The sequence below is a fragment of the Dreissena polymorpha genome, chromosome 3 (genome assembly GCF_020536995.1).
Source record: "Dreissena polymorpha isolate Duluth1 chromosome 3, UMN_Dpol_1.0, whole genome shotgun sequence".
NCBI classification, from domain to species: Eukaryota; Metazoa; Mollusca; class Bivalvia; order Myida; family Dreissenidae; genus Dreissena; species Dreissena polymorpha.
In genome coordinates, this window is record NC_068357.1 from 149,154,831 (window position 1) to 149,166,363 (window position 11,533).

At 38.3% G+C, this 11,533-nt stretch overlaps 1 long non-coding RNA gene across 1 annotated transcript; it reads left to right on the forward strand.

Annotated features, from left to right (window-relative positions):
• Positions 1-6,332: 6,332 nt before the first annotated feature.
• LOC127871952 (uncharacterized) lies at positions 6,333-11,319 on the forward strand. Its single transcript, XR_008045648.1, has 3 exons — positions 6,333-6,446; positions 7,296-7,418; positions 11,189-11,319. It is a non-coding gene; the product is annotated as an uncharacterized LOC127871952 (long non-coding RNA).
• The last annotated feature ends 214 nt before the right edge of the window (positions 11,320-11,533 follow it).

Genomic DNA, 11,533 nt, shown 5'->3' on the forward strand with positions numbered 1-11,533 from the left:
GAATTAAAATAAGAAAGTACCAACACATTCTTAGACAGCGCTTTTTTTCTTTCTTTAGCGAGGGCCTTATATAGGCCCATTCCCCCAAGAGAAAGGCCCCTTCCCCCAAAAGAAAGGCTTCTTCTCCTAAGAGAATTTTTTAAATGATGCAATTTTCCCCAGATTTCAAGCTTATTTGGGGATTTTTCTTCCCCTTTAGTTTTGTCAATAATTTCATTTCCAAAATGGAAGGCCAGGCTCTGTCCCCAAATCAAGAAAGAAAGCCTTGTTAGAAGCACAGGTCAAATTTTGGGATTTAATACCCTACCCCTAAACTGAGATGCCATATCTCAGCAACTGACTTACAATAAACTAAAATCATTAAGACTATGTATGTTAAAGTAACATTAATGCTCAAAAGTTAACCCATAAAAAATCAGTGTTCCTTATAGCAATAGCCAAAATATCAACACTAGATGTGGTATGATAACATAGATGTTATGAGATACCAAATGTTTGTTTTATTTTTTTGTTGCAAAATACATGTATATTCAATTTTAATTTCGCGCATTTTTATCTATTCATACGGCACACTAACTTGGTAAATGAACATCATTGCTATCAGTGTCTGGTTCACTGTCTGAGGGGCATGATTCAGTGAGGGATGTTGAGGGCTTCTCAGACCCCTCAACCATAACATCTGTACAGGGGCTTTGAATTTTCTTTGAATAATGTTTGTACTTCAGTCTTGTTCAAAGGTGCAACCTTAAATACCAAAACAAAATTCTGGATAAATTGGTGTTTTTAACCAGGTTTTCCGAAGGAAAAAACTGGTTATTAGATTGGCGAATGCGGGCGGGCTGGCTGGCTGGCTGGCTGGCTGGCGGGCTGGCTAGCCAGGCTGGCTGGCGGGCTGGCGGAACAAGCTTGTCTTAGATTATTTTGAAAAAGCATGTTTTACCATGCTGCTTTAGTTCTTTATCATTTATTAGCTCATCTATTTTTTGAAAAAAAATTATGAGCTATTGTCATCACCTTGGCGTCGGCGTTGGCGTCCGGTTAAGTTTTGCGTTTAGGTCCACTTTTCTCAGAAAGTATCAATGCTATTGCATTCAAACTTGGTACACTTACTTACTATCATGAGGGGACTGGGCAGGCAAAGTTAGATAACTCTGGCGTGCATTTTGACTGAATTATGTGCCCTTTTTATACTTAGAAAATTGAAAATTTTGGTTAAGTTTTGCGTTTAGGTCCACTTTTTTCAGAAAGTATCAATGCTATTGCATTCAAACTTGGTACACTTACTTACTATCATGAGGGGACGGGGCAGGCAAAGTTAGATAACTCTGGTGTGCATTTTGACAGAATTATGTGCCCTTTTTATACTTAGAAAATTGAAAATTTTGGTTAAGTTTTGTGTTTAGGTCCATTTTATTCCTTAAGTATCAAAGCTATTGCTTTCATACTTGAAACACTTACTAACTATCATAAGGGGACTGTGCAGGCAAAGTAATGTAACTCTGACTGGCATTTTGACAGAATTATGTGCCCTTTTTATACTTAGAAAATTAAAAATTTGGTTATGTTTTGTGTTTAGGTCCACTTTATTCCTACAGTATCAAAGCTATTGCTTTCATACTTGCAACACTTATTAACTATCGTAAGGGTACTGTGCAGGCAAAGTTATGTAACTCTGACTGGCATTTGGACGGAATTATGGGCCCTTTATACTTAGAAAATTGAAAGTTTGGTTAAGTTTTGTGTTTTGGTCCACTTTACCCCTAAAGTATCATAGATATTGCTTTCATACTTGGAAAACTCGCAAACTGTCATAAGGGTACAGTAAAAGGACAAGTTGCATAACTCTGGATGTCATTTTTACGGAATTATGGCTAAAATTGCCATAACTTCTTTATTTATGATTAGATTTGATTGATACTTTGACAAAACTACTCTTACTTGACATACCACAATAGACTCCACCCAAACCATCGCCCTTCCCCCCCACCCCCCCCCCCACCCCACCCCCTCCCCCAATTTTTTTTTTTAAACGGTTAAAAACAAAACTATTTATTTTGATTATTTTATGTTTGAAATACCGTCCAACCATCGCACCCAAGAATCCCCCCCCACCCCCCCTCCCCCCACCCCCACCCAAATGTCCCCCCCCCCCCTCCCTAATTTTTTTTTTTTTTTTTTTTTTTAAGATCATCTCACAAATTACCACCACACCCTCACACTATACCCCCCCACCTCACCCCCCCAATTTTTTTTTTGAAACGCTTAAAAACACAATTATTTATTTTTATTATTTTATGTTTGAAATACCCTCCAACTATCGCACCCAAGAATCCCCGTCCCCACCCCCCCAACCCCCCACCACCCCCCCCCACCCCCCGATTTTTTTTTTTTCCTTTTTTTTGCATTTTTGGAACATAATGTAATAAATGTCCACACCCCCACACAATGCACCCATCTTCACTCCACCCCTCCCTCCTTTGTGAATGAAAATGAGAGTCCCTTCACCTTTAAAAAGAAAATAGATGAGCGGTCTGCACCCGCAAGGCGGTGCTCTTGTTAATTTCTTATATTATAGATCTTTGCAACATAAAAGTACAGTAGAGAGCTTAACCCATTTATGCCTAGCGTCTAGAAAAAAGGTCTTGGCAAACAGCGTAGACCCAGATGAGACGCAGCATCATGCAGCGTCTCATCTGGGTCTGCGCTGTTTGCTTAAAGGAATTTCTGTAAGAAATATTCTAAATATAGATATAAATATAGAATTTCCATATGCACAAAAATGTTTACCCCTGTGACCTTGACCTTGAACTTAGGGTCCGTGTTTAGGTTTTGAAATCTGCGTTTAGGTTTCGAAAAATGCTCATAACTTCTATCAAAGCGTTTATAGGGGGCATATGTCATCCTATGGTGACAGTTCTTGTTTTATCATAGTTTTATATCTTAATTCCACTTATGATTTACCTTATGATTTTAGGCAGACAAAGTACAATTGTCGCTCGAGCTGGAAGTGAAGGCAGACAAAGTTCTGTTGTAGCTCGAGCTGGACGTGAAGGCAGACAAAGTTCTGTTGTAGATTGAGCTGGACGTGAAGGCAGACAAAGTTCTGTTGTAGATTGAGCTGAACGTGAAGGCAGACAAAGTTCAATTGTCGCTCGAGCTGGACGTGGACACAATGGTATGTCATTAACAAATGCACATGCTGGAAAGTCTCTTATATATGTGACAACTATGTGTAAAGGTCAAATTACAAGAAGATAGAATTCACTAATTTACTGACTCCATATTGAATGTAGGGAAGTTTTTTTACAGTAGATGAAAACATCAGAATTTCACAATAAAGTGACACTTCAGCTGAAAAATAAGAGAACCCCCTTTTAATAATTTCAAGTCTAGCCATTTCTGTGCTGGAACCGAATTTTGAAGGCCTTTGCAAACAGTTTGGATCCAGATGGCGTCTCATCAGGATCCAAACTGTTTGCTATTCTGATAGTATTCTTTGAAAAAAATCGAAGAAAATGCAAATTTTAGAAATTCAGCAGACGACATTTTAGGAGACGACAAATTTCCCAGCATGCAAAGGGTTAGTAATTTCAAGTGTAGGGAAGTTTACTGACTCAATGGAACAGATTGAGTCTAAGTAAAATACTGAGTTTAGAAAACCACATTGAGCACAGTTCTGTTACTTCACTTGATATCATCTAGTCTAGATAAATTGCACACTGCAAATGACACCATTTAGTTAAGGTTACTATAATGATATACAGTCTAGGTCAGTTTCTGATTCCAGATGAAAGTAACAACTCAAGGTGAGTGAATATATATCCATCATGATGAAAGTATCAAGTCCTGGCATGTTTCTAACATTAGATGATAGTGTCGGTTTGCAAATCTCTTACATAGGATAAGGGCATCCATTCTTGGTAATTAGTCACCTATAATTGTTTTCTGCATCAAATCTTGTTTAGTTACCAACACCTTTTGACAGCAATAACTATTGTTAAGTTACTACCACCTTTCAATGGCATCATTAAAGATGCGTGTTGACATCAATAAATAATCACAGGCACTTGTTTAATGAATTAAATATTGGTAAGCTGCTGAAACCTGTTAACAACATATATAATGGATAAATCACTGACCTCAGTTGCCACGATCACTTATTGGTAAGTCACTCCCCAGTATTATAGTGGTAAGTAATTGACACCTGTTAATGGCGTCAATTCTTGGTAACTTACTGACAATCGATTGGTCATTGTCAGCTCGGGTACTTCTTACCCTTGGGTACAGTAAATATACTTAAACTTACCCGGTCAATATTAAGACTGTACCCGAGTTGTATTCCGGCCCAAATCTGATGTCGTTAAACGCGCTACTGATTACTGTAAAACAATTTTGTTTATCGGTAACAAATGTCTCTTTTAAAGATACTGCATCAACATGCTTTTTGAGTATGAACTTTGATAAATCAGAGGCCATTTAACAGAAAAATTGACATAAATGTGAACATAATTATGCTCCCCTTCGAAGAAGAGGGGGTAATTGTTTTGCACGTCGGTCTGTCTGTCCACCAGATGGTGTCCGGATGATAACTCAAGAACCCTTATGCCTAGGATCATGAAACTTCATAGGTACATTGATCATGACTGGCAGATGTCCCCTATTGATTTTCAGGTCACTAGGTCAAAGGTCAAGGTCACAGTGACTCGAAATGGTAAAATGGTTTCCGGATGATAACTCAAGAATGCTTAGCTCTAGGATCATGAAACTTCATAGGTACATTGATCATGACTGGCAGATGACCCCTGTTGATTTTCAGGTCACTAGGTCAAAGGTCAAGGTCACAGTGACTCAAAATAATTAAATGGTTTCCGGATGATAACTCAAGAATGCTTACGCCTAGGATCATGAAATTTCATAGGTACATTGATCATAACTGGCAGATGAACCCTATTAATTTTCAGGTCACTAGGTCAAAGGTCAAGGTCACATTGACTCAAAATTGTAAAATGGTTTCCGGATGATAACTCAAGAATGCTTACGCCTAGGATCATGAAACTTCATAGGGACATTGATCATGACTGGCAAATGACCCCTATTGATTTTCAGGTCACTTGGTCAAAGGTCAAGGTCACAGTGACTTGAAGCAGTAAAATGGTTTCCTGATGATAACTCAAGAATGCTTACGCCTAGCTAGGATCATGAAACTTCATAGGTACATTGATTATGACTGGCAGATGACCCGTATTGATTTTCAGGTCACTAGGTCAAAGGTCAAGGTCACAGTGACTCGAAACAGTAACATGGTTTCCGGATAATAACTCAAGAATGTTTGCGCCTAGGATCATGAAACTTCATAGGAACATTGATCATGACTGGCAGATGACCCCTATTGATTTTCAGGTCACTAGGTCAAAGGTCAAGGTCACAGTGACTCGAAACAGTAAAATGGTTTCAGGATAATAACTCAAGAATGCTTAGCCTAGGATCATGAAACTTCATAGGTACATTGATAATGACAGGCAGATGACCCCTATTGATTTTCAGGTCACTAGGTCAAAGGTCAAGGTCAAAGTGACTCAAAACAGTAAAATGGTTTCCTGACGATAACTCAAGAATAATTAGGCCTATGATCATGAAACTTCATAGGTACATTGATCATGACTGGCAGATGACCCCTATTGATTTTCAGGTCACTAGGTCAAAGGTCAAGGTCACAGTGACAAAAAACATATTCACACAATGGCTGCCACTGCAACTGACAGCCCATGTGGGGGCATGCATGTTTTACAAACAGCCGTTGTTAATTTAAAAATAAATAGTAGATAACGACTGATTTAGCGTTAAAATTCCTAGTACGTTTTAGCAAATTTACTGTACCAGGGGTACATGTAAGTAAACTTGAGAGTACCCGGGGTACATGTAAGTAGTAGTACCTGAGTCGACAATGATCAATCGAGCCTTACTGACACTTTGTGCATAGTACTCTCAAAATGCGAGTCTCAATAAGACCTTTGTTACTTAATCCACAGGTCATAACCTAAAAACAGACTTGATAACATACATAAAGTTATCACCAATCAAAACCTTATTCTGTTTGATTTCATTAGATACAGTAGACTCACTGTAAACCGGACGGTCTGGGGACCGGCGTGATCGTCCGGTTTTCAGTTGTCTAATGAAATGAAACAGAATAAGTTTTTGATTATGACCTTTCGCAGCTGAGCGTGGCACTCATTAGTGGGGTGCCTTTAGCGGGGGGGGGGGGGGGGGGGTACCTTTGGTTAGGTAATAAGCTATATTATTTTAATTATTTTTCCACTTTTCAGCTCACAACACACAGCTATGGCAGATGAAGTCACTGGTTGGCCAGCTCCAGGTCATTGTTAACCAGTTCCAACAGGTTCAAGCTGGCCATCCAGTGCACGTCCCTATGGTCCATGCAGAGGGTAAGTATGTGATTGAGATTATTGCTCTGAACAAAAACTCAGCTACCAACTGTTTCAAGGTTTGTGATTTGCTATAGATAAATGCTCTAGACATGACAGCAACATAGAAAATATTTGTTGGTTTGATTATCAAATAAATTCACAAGTTATCAGAGGGATTAACCTATTCATGTGTGGCTAATTGGAATATTTACTTTATATGACTTTTTTGCATTACCTTATAAATCTAAGAAAAGCACTAAATAATTTATTCTGTTATCTATACCCTATGGACAGTCATTTGTTTTTAGCTCACATGGTTACCGATTGTCCTAATTATTGACATATTGCAGCACAAGTGCAACAACAAACAAACTTATTAAAACACATACCAAACTTAAAATTAATGTTTTTTCGGTGGTCGGTGTTACAAAGTAACAGAATGAATGCTCATGTCAACTTCATTCTGACACAAAGTAACCTCCAATTATGATTTGAAGTACTGGCAGGATGCATGGTTCCATTTTCAACTGAAACATCTAGCTATTTCAGTAATATAAAGCATAAATGAAGAAGCTTGTACATTAAATGAAACCTTTCATTGCCATTCTTGTGTGTGTGTTAATCAGAATAAATTTACAGGCCCTCGCTTAGTCATCATGACTATGTTATGTACTGACCTGCCCCTGTGACCTTCCAGGATAAAGATGTTATTCTTGAGCCAAAGCAAGTCCAATTTACCCCCAGATACTGGTCTTTGCCAAATTAAGAATTATAAGGAGAAGATCAGAGCATTATGGCCAATGATGCTGGAGGATAAAGTAGCTATGAAGTATAAGTTTTAAAATAAAACCAGCCTTTTGAATGCAGTAACACCAGCTTAGGCCGCTGACACACCAGCCATGCCAGGCACTCCAGCTCAGGCCGCCATCACACCAGCCACGCCAGCTCAGGCCCCCTCCAGCACATCCAGCCAGGCTAACCTCCTTAAAGGTACCAAACTAAAATTGAATGTTCTTTCATGATGCTCAGACACATTTTTGTCCCCTACCGGTTTCACCGGAGGGGACTTATGGTTTGCACTCCGTCTGTCAGTCTGTCTGTCTGTCTGTCTGTCTGTCTGTCTGTCTGTCTGTCTGTCACACTTTTATGGATCCTGCGATAACTTTAAATGTTCTTCATATTTTTTCATGAAACTTGAAAAATGGATAGATGGCAATATGGACATTATGCACGTCATTTCATTTTGTTCCTACGTCAAAAATTTTGGTTGCTATGGCAACAAATAAACTAGAAATACTGCTGAAAATGGTGGTTTTCTGGATCCTGCGATAACTTTAAAGTTCTTAATATTTTTTCATGAAACTTGCAACATGGATAGATGGCAATATGGACATAATGCACATCATTTCATTTTGTTCCTATGTAAAAAATTGTGGTTGCTATGGCAACCAAACAAATAAATAAAAAATTCTGAAAATGGTGGAATTTCTGAAAATGGTGGAGCCGGTAGCGGACCATATTGCTTGACAATAGCCTTGTTTAACATATATTTTATTTTGTTTTTATCATGGCTGTACTTCAGCTATCAATATCTTGGTCCAAATTGGAAATAAAAACACCATTTAACTTTTTTTATGCCCCCAGATAATGATCAGGGGGTATATTGTTTAAGGCCTGTCTGTCTGTCTTCCTGTCTGTCATTGTGTGTGTGTCTGTCCCAAAACTTTAACCTTACTCATAAAATGAAAACTCTTGGGTCTTGCTCTATGTTCTTTAAACTTAACATGTGCATGCATCTAATTGAGATCTACAATCAAATATGGTTTGAGGTCAATAGGTCAAGTCAAGGTCACAGTGACCTTTACATTCAAACTATTCCCTTGTTTTTAAAAAAGCTGCCGTTCGGCTTCAAAGCGCAGTAGGGGGCATTGTGTTTCAAAAACACACCTCTTGTTTTAGTTTAACTGTTCAAGGAATGCATGTAAATTATTAGTAAGTGCATGTTGGTGTACTAGTGGAATACATGTAAATGGAATATCTCAAAATCTTACTGAGTATCTTATACATGTTGCTCATTTGGGAACACAAATGCAACCAAGAATAATGTGTAATCAAGACCCGTTTTAGATACACAAATAACACCTTATTTCAGTTTGAGTAAACCTGAGCAGGGTTGTGGAACTGTAGTTGTTGGTTGTTTTGAAATCCAATTAAATAGGATCAATTGGTAAATTATTTCAGTTTGAGTAAACTTGATCAGGGTTGTGGAAATGTAGTTATTTGTTGTTTTTAATCTAATTAAATAGGGTCAATTGGTGAATTGAAAAATGGAAAAATCACATTTATATCGATTTCACTGTTGTGTCTGTCACAAAACTTAAACCTTGGTGATTACTTTTGCAATATTGAAGATAGCAACTTGGTATTTGGCTTGAATGTGTATCTCATGGAGCTGCACATTTTAAGTGGTGAAAGGTCAAGATCATCCTTCAAGGTCAAATATATGGCTTCAAAGCGCAGTAGGGGGCATTGTGTTTCACAAACACAGCTCTTGTTTTTCATGCATTTGTGTGCAAAAGTATGAAAAAAATGGCAATATTTTATTCAATCTCAAATTTTTAGCTCATCTATTTTTTTTTTTTTAAATTATGAGCTATTGTCATCACCTTTGCGTCGGCGTCCGCGTCCAGTGAAGTTTTGCGTTTAGGTCCACTTTTCTCAGAAAGTATCAATGCTATTGCATTCAAACTTGGTACACTTACTTACTAACATGAGGGGAATGGACAGGCAAAGTTATATAACTCTGGCGTGCATTTTGGCAGAATTATGTGCCCTTTTTTTACTTAGAAAATTGAAATTTTGGTTAAGTTTTGTGTTTAGGTCCATTTTATTCCTTCAGTATCAAAGCTATTGCTTTCATACTTGCAACACTTATTAACAGGGATCATATTTTGCCGCAACATCAATCGGTCTGGATTTAAATGGGTAGTGTCCGAAAATTTATATCCGAAATCATGACAAATTACGTTAACATATATATCATTGATTTTGCCAATCATAAAGGTGGTATAATAAATGTACAAGTTTAATTGCCTTTGGCATTTTTTTTAAACAGAACATACGAGTTTTCTCAATTGGTTTTAGGATTTTTTTTCTCTCTTTAATTGTTGTTTTGTGTGGTGTTGTATCAGACTTTTTTCATCGTTGTCAATATTATTTATCTGTGTAAGTCTATACCGATGTTTTAAATCGTTGTCAACTCGATAATAGGTTACATACATGCACTGAGCCTAACAAATGTCTGTGCGTAGGTTGGATACTGGCAACAACAAAACCAAATAGTTGAGAAATAATTCGTGTACGTTATAGTTTGTTGTCAAATAACCCACGGCCGATAGTACAGAAGCGTAGGGGTTAAATCACAAGTGCGAAGTGAAGAAGAGGGGGTATATTGCTTTGCACATGTCGATCTGTCGGTCTGACCAGGTGGTTTCCGGATGATAACTCAAGAACGCCTGGGCCTAGGATCATGAAACTTCATAGGTAGATTGATCATAATTCGCAGATGACCCCTATTGATTTTGAGGTCACTAGGTCAAAGGTCAAGGTCACGGTGACCTGAAATAGTAAAATGGTTTCCGGATGATAACTCAAGAACGCATATGCCTAGGATCATGAAACTTCATCGTTAGATAGATCATGACTGGCAGATGACCACTATTAATTTTGAGGTCACTAGGTCAGAGGTCACGGTGACCCAAAATAGTAAAATGGTTTTTGGATAATAACTCAAGAATGCTTAGGCCTAGAATTATGAAACTTCATAGGGACATTGATCATTACTCGCAGATGACCCATATTGATTTTGAGGTCACTAGGTCAAAGGTCAAGGTCACGGTGACCTGAAATAGTAAAATGGTTTCCGGATGATAACTCAAGATCGCATACGCCTAGGATCATGAAACTACATCTTTAGATAGATCATGACTCGCAGATGACTCCTATTGATTTTGAGGTCACTAGGTCAAAGGTCAAGGTCACAGTGACCCTAAATAGTAAAATGATTTTCAGATGATAACTCAAAAATGCATATTCATAGGATCATGAAACTTCATAGGTAGATTGATCATGATTCGCAGATGACCACTATTGATTTTGAGGTCACTAGGTCAAAGGTCAAGGTCACGGTGACCGGAAATAGTAAAATGGTTTTCGGATGATATCTCAAGAACGCATACGCCTAGGATCATGAAACTTCATGGGTAGATTGATCATGACTCGCAGATGACCCCTATTGATTTTGAGGTTACTAGGTCAAAGGTCAAGGTCACGATGACCCGTAATAGTTAAATGGTTTTCGGATGATAACTCAAGAACGCTTACGCCTAGGATCATGATACTTCATAGGTACATTGATCATGACTCGTAGATGGCCCATATTGATTTTCAGGTCACTAGGTCAAAGGTCAAGGTCAGGGTGACCAGAAACAGTAAAATTGTTTCCGGATGATAACTAAAGAACGCTTTTGCCTAGGATCATGACACTTCATAGGTTCATTGATCATGAATCGCAGATGACCCCTATTGATTTTCAGGTCACTAGGTCAAAGGTCAAGGTCACAGTGACAAAAAACGTATTCACACAATGGCTGCCACTACAACGGACAGCCCATATGGGGGGCATGCATGTTTTACAAACAGCCCTTATTACAAATTTGTGCTTTCATAAGCTGTTTGCTTAATTGCTGACTGTGTTTCAGGTGCTGAATAATTGCCCATCGTGGAGTCTTACTTTTACCCATGATGCTTGCAACACTCTCAGATGGAGCATCTGACTTCACCATTGGATGCTGCTGTTTGATGTAAAGGACTTGAAGATGAATCCTGCCTCAGAAGGAAAATTGAATGCAATATTGAAGGCAGAATCTGTTATTTTACCATTTCAAATTAATTTGTCCTAAAATCTGTATTAATCTTACCCCCCCCCCCCCCCACACACACACACTTTAAAAAAAAGGTGGGTTGTATTGATTTTTATGCCCCCGAAGGAGGGCATATAGTGATCGCGCTGTCCGTCAGTCTGTCTGTCCGTCACACTTTGCTTT